This window comes from Carassius carassius, chromosome 1 (genome assembly GCF_963082965.1).
Source record: "Carassius carassius chromosome 1, fCarCar2.1, whole genome shotgun sequence".
Lineage (NCBI taxonomy): Eukaryota > Metazoa > Chordata > Actinopteri > Cypriniformes > Cyprinidae > Carassius > Carassius carassius.
The window spans coordinates 5,860,045-5,871,748 of NC_081755.1; the positions used below are offsets into that span (position 1 = coordinate 5,860,045).

The 11,704-nt window shown below is 41.3% G+C and overlaps 1 long non-coding RNA gene across 1 annotated transcript; it reads left to right on the forward strand.

Moving 5' to 3' along the window:
- LOC132140075 (uncharacterized) lies at positions 1-11,442 on the forward strand. Its single transcript, XR_009433708.1, has 3 exons — positions 1-105; positions 7,566-7,658; positions 11,392-11,442. It is a non-coding gene; the product is annotated as an uncharacterized LOC132140075 (long non-coding RNA).
- The last annotated feature ends 262 nt before the right edge of the window (positions 11,443-11,704 follow it).

The window sequence follows — 11,704 nt, forward strand, 5'->3', positions numbered from 1 at the left end:
CAGACCCAATTGCAACCAAACATGTCAGGACTCTTGGGGTTCTTCATGCATTCCTTCCAAATATTATGATGTTTGTGGCTTTTGTCCTCTGGGGTGTTACAGAAGGTGAGTGTTTCAGATCTGTTGATCACAACAAAACGACTATCCAGGGTAGGCAACATTTAGGGGTGCTCCAATCAGAATTTTTGAGGCAGATCACCGATTGCCAATCACAGCAAGCAGTATCTGTCGATACGATCACAGATATCAATTAGGGATGTCCAGATCCGATCTCGTGATCGGAAATCGGGCCCGATCGCGTGGTTTCAGACTCGATCGGAATCGGATGTTACCTCCCGATCAGGACTCGGATATATATTCTCCTTATTTTTTAACACATCTTTAGTTATGCGGTGGCATAGAGTTAGACCCTTTTGACTCCACACAGAAACAGCAACGCGTGCAGCATGACATCACTTTGTTTTCAAGAGATGGTGTGAATAAATATAAATTCAAACTCAAAGAAACAGGATAGTCTGTGCATGACCTGATATTTCATTCGGTCCCAGAATACAGCGAGATGAACATCACAGAGCGCTAAACTCTCATGCAGTGTGCGTTTCATTCATACTAGAAGCCGGAGCGCGCTCTCACGCTGATAGTCATATCTGGAAACTCCTAATATGGACAAAAGCGTCCAGCTATCGCTGTGGTTTTCACAGGATAACAGAAACTTATGCAAACACGAAGACATTAATATATGAACAAGACAATAAATTGTTTTTCAAGTCATCTCCAGCAGGTGATAAATAAAGTATATGAACAATGCAGTGCTAATTGACATAGCATTTATTACAGTATAGAAACTATTCTGCCTTATTATGTGATAAACAGTGTTTGTAGTATATAAACAAACCATTATTATTTGTTATTGTCCAGCATTTATAGATTTCTTAGCCAATTAAAAGCTAGAAAATAAGAGAAAAATTTTAATTGCCTATACTACCAGTCAGAAGTTTTTCAACAGTAAGCTTGTTAATGTTTTTTTTAAAGAAGTCTCTTCTGTTCACCAAGCCTGCATTTATTTGATCAAAAGTACAGCGAAACAGTAAAATTTTAAAATATTTTTATAATGGCTGTTTTTTATTTAAAAATGTAATTTATTGAACATCCTGGATCTGTTTTTACGCTCTTCTTTATTCCTTTTTTAATGTATTATAGAAGTATCGGATCGGGACTCGGTATCGGCAGATACTCAAAATCAAATGACTCGGACTCGGACTCGAGGGCAAAAAAACCTGATCGGGACATCCCTAATATCAATCTTTTTAAAAGCTTTTTATCATGTAGAATTATTGGTAACACTTTAGAATAATGTTTGTTAACATTTGTTAATGGTAGTTAATTCATTAATTAACATGAACAAACAATGAACAATACATTTATTACTGTATTTATTCATCTTTATTAATGTTAGGTAATTAAAATACAGTTATTCATTGTTAGTTCATGCTAATTCACAGTACATTAACTAATTTTAACAAGCACAACTTTTGATTTGAATAATGCATTAGGAAATGTAGAAATTAACATCAACTAAGATTAATAAATGCTGTAGAAGGATTGTTCTTGGTTAGATCATGTTAACTAACTAACTAACATTAACTAATGGACCATTATTCTAAAGTGTTCCCAAATTATTTATAGTGATGATCTAATCAAGATGTTTAGACATTTATTCTGGTCCTGAATTTCATTTTTTTAAATGAATTCCCATTTTAGGATATTCTTGTGAGAGGGGATATTTTTAATTAGAAGGGGTGGATATATATATATTTTTGATCATTCAGTGCATTTTGCTTTAGACAATTATGCAGTTGTTGCACAATATAGCCTACACACAGCACAAGCATGATTTTGTGAGGTGTCCTTTTACACCAGGTTCACACATACTCTGTTTACAATACACATGCAGTCCATTTGTGAAAACATAAGCAGTGCAGAAGCAGCCCTAACAGTGCTTTCATTTTTTTGTCAATCCATGTTCATATTTACCACAAAAAATGTCACTTTAATTCAGCGCGTGCAGTGGAAACGATCTCTACACTTCTGCAGACACACTGCTCCTGGAACGAACGCTGCGGTACACTTATATTTTGTTTATAAACTTTACTATCTAGTTGTCATTCATCTCTTATTAACTCACAATCAATATCAAAGAAGGTTTTCTGCCAACATTATATGAACATTCATCAAATACTGATGACAAAATATGGTGATTTAATGAACATTATTTTAATAATGTTTAATTCTAACACTTCCCTAATTAAGAGAAATGTTAGGAACAATGGGTCTCATTCACTAATAATTGCGTACAATTTTCTTATTTATACGCACATTTGAACTTCTCACGAGAACTTTCCGCCTAATTCACAACACGTGCGTACGCACATGAGCTTGTTCTCAAACTCGTTCTTCTGTTAGTGAATTTGGAGTCTACTAAATGAGCGCCCGCGTGCACGAGGTTAGTAATTAGCATAATTCACACCCAAACCAGCTCCATATAAGGGCTTTCCACAACGCGGCACTTGTACAGAGAAAGACAATTATGGCACCGAAACAAAAGACAAAGAAAAAGAACCTTAACGATAATGAACGTGAGGTTTTGCTGTCGGAGGTGGAAGCCAGGAAAAATTTGTTATTTAAAAGTGTATCCACTGGCATAACGGGCACAGGTAAAAAAGAAGCATGGGTTATGGTAACACAGGCTGTTAATGTGGTTTCACCTGAAATTCAGACAGTTGCCGAAGTAAAAAAAAAGTGGTTTGACATGAAGTTCGAGGCCAAAAGAAGAATTTCAGTTCAACAGAGGAAAAAAGACACTGGTGGAGGGTAGGGGCCACCTGATCTGTCTGCCTTCGATGAAAGAATGGCTGCAATTATAGGACAGTCAAGCTTGAGTGGCATTATAGAAAGGAGTGAGGGTGAAAGTGACCTAACACAGGAGCAATTACAACACAGTAATTTGTTTAAATCAAAATCTTTATTTTAAGGAATGTATTCAAGTACACAACTCAAAACCTCCGGCTTTTAAAGAACATCCACAGACAGCAGATGCAAGTGAAGCTGCAGTCCAGCCGTCTACTTCCCAATCCACTGGTGTTCGTTATACCCCTTCACAGAGGCGCAACAGCACACAAGTCCTGACCGACGAGGTGCTCGCTAGTCAAGATGCCCTCATCCTTGCCGTTAAGGACGTGGCAGCTGGCAGCTTCACCACCCCCAGCTTGCAAGCGCTGTCTTAAATAACTGTTTTGTAAAATAAAGGAATCGTGAGTTCCTCCGGGCCAGCGTGCAACAACATTTAGTATGTTACAGCTGGCATCACAGATTATTTGAACGTTGATGGAGTGGTAATTTTTTCTGTTCACATAGTTTATTGCATTTGCGGATGGTGCTTTGATACGTACATGGGTACAGTCTATTGCACCGATGGTATTAGGTATGCCACTGATCTCATAGAACCCCCTCTTAACTACCATCTGGTGTGCCACGTCATAAGGAAATTTTACATAAATTGGCATAAGACCTACAATAGCTTTTACCACCTTGTGAATTGCACGGCTTATAGAGGGTTGGGAAATTCCGGCTCGGTCCCCAATTTCTCTTTGAAATGTTCCCGTAGCAAGTAATCCGATAGTACACAGAACTTGGAAATAAGGTGGTATAGGGTGAGAGCGGTTGGTGATGTGGCTTAGGTGTGGTTCCAGTGAGTTGCATAAATCAATGAGGACTTCTCTGGGCAACCTAAAGCGACTGAACAGCCATTCGTCACTCTCAGCGAACATATCTGTGCGCTCTCTAAAGACGCGCTCTCTCCTTAAAGCACGCGTCGCGATGTCTTCAAGCAGTACCAAGTGTGCCATGCCTCTAAACACAAGATGAGACACATTAATGACTGTTTATATTAGGATAGATCAGGTGATTGTTGTTTGGACCTCTAATTTATATTTATATATATATATATATATATATATATATATATATATATATATATATATATATATATATATATATATATATATATATAAAATAGGAACTCTAATTATAATTTATCAATAACATCTAATTATATGTAGGGTTCTTAACACATGCTTATAAGGCCCCGGTTGTACATGATTATTGCATACGTGTGGTATAAGTTGTTCTTAAATTTATTTTAAATGTACGAAAAGATTCTAGTACGAAAGTTTTTGATTAATCATGATTTATTCGTGAAAATGTCCGTACGCACATTTCAGGCAAAAATCTGTGCCTACGCATATTTTGTCACAGTGTCTGGTTTGTGTTCCCTGGGTATCCACTAGATGTCCTCCTTCCCCACAGTGTCTGTCACTTCATGAACCACATTCCTCACGTTCTCTGCCTAGATCATTGCACCCAGCTGTCACGGATTATCAATCATTGCACTCAGTCAATTCCCCATTAGCGCTTGTCTCTCCATGTGTATTTATACCCGGTCTGTCTAAATACGTGTCATGGAGTCCTTGTTTAATTCATGTCCATCACTTGTCGTGCCCTAGCCTTGTGTCCTTGTTTGTTTATGTTTGGTATTGACCCCAGCCTGGACTGTTTATTCTTTGGATTTGCCCTTAAATAAAGACGTACCCGCATTTGGATCTCTCTCTGTGGTTTCCTGGATTCCGGTCGTGACAGAAGGACTCCGCCAGCGGTATGTCTGCTTATGTCTCCTCCCCAGCCACAGAGCGGGAGAGGAATGGTTTTGACGGAACTCGCCTGGTGGTTTTCCGGGGGACCAGGGGAGGTCGCCGAGGAGGGAGTGGTCGAGAGGAGGCTCAGCATCGCTCCCAACCATGGCCCCCCATCAACCTGGGGCTCGTGTGGGATGGATCAGAGCCACCGTCTCACCATGGCGGACGGAGAGGGGATAAGAAGCGCACGTCCGCCATGGTGGCGCGATTGCCCATGATGGCCGTTAGGCCAGCGCCACGAGGCAGGATGGACGCCAACCCAGTGTCACAGCCCAGGGTGGTCGACAGCCCCACGTCACAAGGCAAGACGGCCGCCAGCCCAGCGCCACTGCCCAAGATGGCCGCCGAGACATTTTTGGATTACTTCTCCATGTTGAACAAGATCCTAGAGATTCCCAGGAGTGTTCACGTCACGGTTGCTGAGCCAGCGCCACAGCCCAAGATGGCTGCCAGCCCAGTGCCACAGCAACAGGTGGTCGCCAGCCCAGCACCACAGCACAAGATGGCCGCTAACCCAGCGCCAATGCTCAAGATGGCCACTGGTCCAGAGCCACGGCCCAAGATGGCCGCCCATCCAGAATCATGGCCCAAGATGGCCGCCTGTCCAGAGTCATGGCCCAAGATGGCTGCTTGCCCAGCGCCGCTGCACAGGAGGACATCCACAGCTGACCTTCCAGAGTTGAGTCAGGTTCCTGTAAGCCCTCCAGAGTCGAGTCAGGTTCCAATTGACCCTCCAGAGTTGAGTCAGATTTCGGTTGACCTTCCAGAGTCGAGGCAGGTGCCCGTTGACTTTCCAGAGTCGAGTCAGGTGCTCGTGGACCCTCCAGAGTCGAGTCAGGTGCTCATAGACCCTCCAGAGTCAGGGTTAGTCACTATTGACGTTCCAGAGTCAGGGCTAGTCACCGATGACCTCCCAGAGTCAGGGCTAGTCACCGATGACCCTCCAGAGTCAGGGCGAGTCACCGACGACCCTCCAGAGTCAGGGCGAGTCACCGACGACCCTCCAGAGTCAGGGCGAGTCACCGTTGACCTTCCAGAGTCAGGGCTAGTCACCGTTGACCCTCCAGAGTCAGGGCTAGTCACCGTTGACCACCGGAATCTCTCCATGCCTCTGCGGGACTTCCTGAGCCTTGTCAGGTCTCAGTCGAACTCTATGTGCATCCGACTGATCCTGTTGTGGCCACGGATGCTACTCTTAACTTGTACAGGTTTTTGTTTCAGACTTGCCCAACCAAACTTGTCCCCCTGTTGGTCCGGCCGCACGGATGTGGTGGTCTTCTGCTCCACCCTGGGGGGCGTCCGTCCTGACCACACGGATGTGGTGGTCTTCTGCTCCGCCCTGGGGGACGTCCGTCCTGACCACACGGATGTGGTGGTCTTTTGCTCTGCCCTGGGGGGCTTCCGCCCTGACCACATGGTTGTGGTGGTCTTCTGCTCCGCCCTGGGGGGCGTCCGTCCCGACCACACGGATGTGGTAGTCTTCTGCTCCGCCCTGGGGGGCATCGGTTTCGGTCACACGGATGTGGTGGTCTTCTGCTTCGCCCTGTGGTCCTGCCCGGTCGGCGTCATCCTGGGTTCCTGAACGCCACGATCCACCCTGTTGTTTTTGTTTTTTGTGTTCACTTCCGGTCCTTCCCCCTTGTTAGCCTGGCCCTCCGTCCCTCCCCCTGAACCTCCTCCGGTCCACCTCCCTCCTTGTCTCCCTGTTTTAGGTTTGCACTTCTGGTGTCTGTTCCCCATTTTCATGTTCCTCTGGTCTCTGGTTTCCCCATTTTTTTTTCTGTCCCTCCGTCCCTCCCCCTGAGCCTCCACCTGTTCGCCTCCCTCCTGGTCTCTGGTTTTGTAGTCTTGTCGTGGAGCGTCTGGGAGCCGCTCCGTAGAGGGGGGGTATTTTCACAGTGTCTGGTTTGTGTTCCCTGGGTATCCACTAGATGTCCTCCTTCCCCACGGTGTCTGTCACTTCATGAACCACATTCCTCACGTTCTCTGCCTAGATCATCGCACCCAGCTGTCACGGATTATCAATCATTGCACTCAGTCAATTCCCCATTAGCGTTTGTCTCTCCCTGTGTATTTATACCCGGTCTGTCTAAGTACGTGTCACGGAGTCCTTGTTTAATTCATGTCCGTCACTTGTCGTGCCCTAGCATTGTGTCCTTGTTTGTTTATGTTTGGTATTGACCCCAGCCTGGACTGTTTATTCTTTGGATTTGCCCTTAAATAAAGACGTACCCGTCTACAAAGTATACATAATGTTTTTGTGCTAACCTGTTGAAAACGTTATTAAATACTAGGTTACGTTGAATTAATTCTATTAACATAAGAATCTCATTTAATAAAAACCGCAGCTGCTGCCATTTTGCGACGATTGTTTAGATTGATTATAACTAACAAATTGGTAGGATTTAGAAAATTTTTGAATTAAATCAGTATCCTTTTTTATCGCCTTAATTATTAATGTGGTGAAATGTTGTGTAATAAGTGGTATTGCTGCACCATATCCCTTAAATGTCAGTCTAGTTTGAACTTGCCACTTGCTAGCAACTGCTTTCTTTACAAAAGCTTTGCATTCAAATATTTCAACTCTAATCAATATTTCTTGTCTAAATTTATACAGCAACTAGCCAAGTAATAAGAGGGATAATGTACATCCAGCCAGTTGTTATCGCATAATAACACCACTCAGGGTGATACAAGCATCTCTGTTGAATGTTATTCTGTGATAACTGGTTGCATGTACATTATCCCTTACTTAAGAGAACATTTCTTGATGTTTCAAACATAATTTATTCATTCTTTAATTTATTTTTGCAGGATTTCTGTACGAGACCGTCTCTTGCTGTGCTCTATATATCCAGAGGCCTCTGATGTTGATTTATGTTGCACCATATTTAGAACACATGTCAGGTTTGGATTTTTAATTTCAGATTTTAAGATTCAGTAATTTAACAATTTAATTTCATGATTTAAAAAAGTGAATTTATGCTATATGTATTAATGAATGTTTAAAATGTGGATTTCTTTTTATCATTGATGAAATACATACTGGCAGAGGCTATTTACACAAGTGAACAATAGATAGATGTAACAATTGTTAAGTAACAATAGATGTTACTTAAAGTAATCAAAAATAGCATTAAATATAAAGAGTCGTAAGATTCTATTTGCTATGCTATTTATACTGTTTTGTGGTGTCATTTTTGGAGCAACTTCATTCTTCCCATTCAAAAAGAAAAGTTAAACCTGTCACGAAAAGTGATGTGCGTGAATTTGCAGTGGAGATTGGCTGAGTATGTGTCTACGTCACAAATTTTCTGAGCTATTCTCAATGTTATTCGTGAGAATGAACTCTTATGATCACTGCACTGTATTATGTATAAGGATGTATTATAGGAGAGAAATCAAATCTCATGAAAGAGCTTTTGCAATGTCAGTTCTACTCTGTAAACATGAACGTAACAGTATTTAATATTACAACACGTGGAGCGCACATGAGACAGCGTTTTTAGCGCGGAACGCCAAAATGAGTTTCACAACACTCATTGCGTGGATCATAGTCCATATTCGGACCGGAGCAAGTGTGTTTCAAGTTTTGTGAAAATATTTCATATTCTTTTGTCCTCCAAACATATCATGTCTTCTTTAAATTAAATAAGTGTGAATAAGAGCTCTGATACAGCGAGACATCAGGAATGTGATGACGGATTAGAGCAAACAGTGACAAAAAATTCTAAAAGGATTAATTTGCATATATATATATACATCGTATTTTTCTATAAGTCGCACCTGAGTATAAGTCGCATCAGTCCAAAAATACGTCATGAGGAGGAAAAAAACATATATAAGTCGCACTGGACTATAAGTCGCATTATTTAGAACCAAGAACCAAGAGAAAACATTACCGTCTACAGCCGCGAGAGGGCACTCTATGTTTATTAGGGGTAGACTACAGGAGCACTGAGCAGCAAAGAGCGCCCTTTCGCGGCTGTAGACGGTAATGTTTTCTATTGGTTCATGTCAAATTAATTTTGATAAATAAGTCGCACCTGACTATAAGTTGCATGACCAGCCAAACTATAAAAAAAAGTGTGACTTATAGTCAGGAAAATACGGTATATTTATATATATATATTAGTGCTGTCAATCGATTAAAAACTTTAACTAGATTAATCACACATTTTTTCTGTGATTAATCGCAATTAATCGCAATAAAAAAGAAATGTTTTTGTAAGTTTTTAATATTTTTTATGTAATAATTTCACAGTTAATCAAATTAATGTAGAAACAACAAATACTTGTTACTTGTAAATACTTGTTTAAATGGCATCTTTTTATGAATGAAGGCCAGTATTACTGATATTAATACAGCTACTGATTTTTTTTTATTTTTTACATTTATTATTAGGCTTCAAAAATATAACAGTTTTTAATTCAAGTAAACTTAAAACAATGCTAACATAAACCCATAACAAATGTCATGTTTACTCCTGCCCTTCCTGTCTTAACAGTTAGGAAATATACAGAAATTTAATAAAGTTATCAAAGTTATATGCAGTCTGCACTGCATAAACTATCAATTAAATAGTTAATCCTTATTAAAGCTACAAAAGTTAGTCAAGAGCAGCGAGTCATTTTCTCTGTTCCCTTTGTTCTTTAACTTTACTGACAGGAAGCTTTATTGGCTGCTGTCCCTTTAAGAGCAGACAGACACGCGGATCTCACCGTTTATATACTGTCTATGGATCTCGCCTCATTCTCTCACAACTCTTTTTGTTCATTTTAGACTTTATATAAATCATTTAAGATTGCTCTTATGAGGATAATCGACAAAACTGGCACTTTGGGATGTTTATTGTTAGTTCAAGCGCTTAAGAGAACTGGATTCTGGTGCCCTGTCTATGCATTGTATGTGTGTGTGTGTGTGTGTGTGTACGTGTAACACATAGGGGCATTCACAGACAGCGCATTCTCTTTTGTCTTGCTGCGCTTGAAATGTTTAAAAGCATTTAAATGAATAAGAGCGTGATCATATAATGTAAAGCTAGCCAACGGATGGCAGAAAATACGGATGCTGCGTTAATTGCGTTAAATATTTTGACACGTTAAACCAGACAAAAATTAATCGCATGCGTTACCGCGTTAACGTTGACAGCACTAATATATATATATATTTCACTTACCACTCAATGTTGTCCAACAAAACCGGGCATCTCAAACACATTAAACAGTGCAAGTAGCCTAGTGTCTCTGTCAGCAGCACACGCAAGCCTTTCTGTCTGAGCATATGACATGTTGAAGGCTGAAGAGAAGGTCAGCTAAACGTCCGCGGGAATGCGTATCTGACCATAATGTTATACAACCTATAACACACTCTCACACGTTCATTTTAACGTTTTGGAAGGATTAAAATTTGCATATATTGTTTCAACAACGAGATGCATTTACACATGTCCAGTTTCGTCTGGAATAAGTCCCAGACCATCTCCTGAAGTGCGTTTCGGAGGGCATTTGCACATGGTCTTGTCACGATCGGATAGCTGTCCAATCAGAAAAAAACACATGAAGTGACCAGGTGTAAACGCCCATAGTAGCGAGGCACACAAGGATAATTAATGAGACACAGGTGAATCAAATGATGAAATCAAAGGGTAGACAGAAACTAGATCAAACAAAGAAGAATAGGGGGGCTTTCACACTGGCAGTTTATTGCGGAACGAGGCACGGTTCGCATGAAAAATCGCTAATGTGTATGCTGTAATCGGACCCTGGTGCGCACTGGGGTACTAAACCCGAGACTACCTGGAGAAGGTGGTCTGAGTTTGGTTGCCCCCGAACTGTGGCGCGGTTCGCGTGAATGTGCAAGCAACACGGACTTGGTTGCACACTTGTTAAGGAAGTGTACAGTTCTCTCTCCACCTTCAATACCACGACTTAGGTGCCCTTGAGCAAGGCATCGAACCCCCAACTGCTCCCCGGGCGCCGCAGCATAAATGGCTGCCCACTGCTCCGGGTGTGTGCTCACAGTGTGTGTGTGTTCACTGCTCTGTGTGTGTGCACTTTGGATGGGTTAAATGCAGAGCACAAATTCTGAGTATGGGTCACCATACTTGGCTGAATGTCACTTTCACTTTCACTTCACTTAAAGTATCCCGCGCATGCGTAACACTGTCGATATCATTGTTTCCTCAACACATGGGAGAGCCGAGGTTGATTCCACACACTCCGAAAATTCAAAGTTAAATGAATTAAAATTAAATAATTAAAATTAATTATCATGCTGTGCATAATAGCACCAAAATAACAAAAACATTAGAACTATGCTCAGTTGCGTTGTGTTCTCCATGCTTTTTCCGTGTGCGTTTGCGATGACGTAAGGTGACTGCAAACGCACCTGGGTTTGATACAACTATTGAGTGTGAAAGCAGACCAATGCTGCGGGCAGCGCTGGGAACATTCACGCTCAGGCTCAGACCGCAGCAAACGAGCCCCGTGTAAAAGCCCTCTAAGACCATAACTTAACTCTTAACTGTGACAGGGTGAGGGTAAATAGCCTCTGCCAACAAGGTGGCCTATTTATACTTGGTGTAAATTGACACTGATACAAGGAATTTAAGCTAACCAAAATAATTTCTGTTTGCAGATTTAGCTCTTCAGTCTGAATATTTCCTGGAAATAGTCGTTTATTCTTCAGGTTGGTAAATTGAAATGTTCTAACACATGATATTATGTTCAATATGGTGTCATTCATGCACAAAAAAGTTAAAGTAATCTGCAGCGAGCGTAAATTAAATGTACCTGGTATTACTGCTTTATTTTCACTTGAAAATCATGATTTAGTATGATTGATTTTACATGTGTTTAGTGCTGAATTTCTCAACATTAGTTGTTTATTAATTTTCCTTCAGTTCTTTTCAGCAAAGCCATGGAAACAATGGTGCATTATAATGACTTTG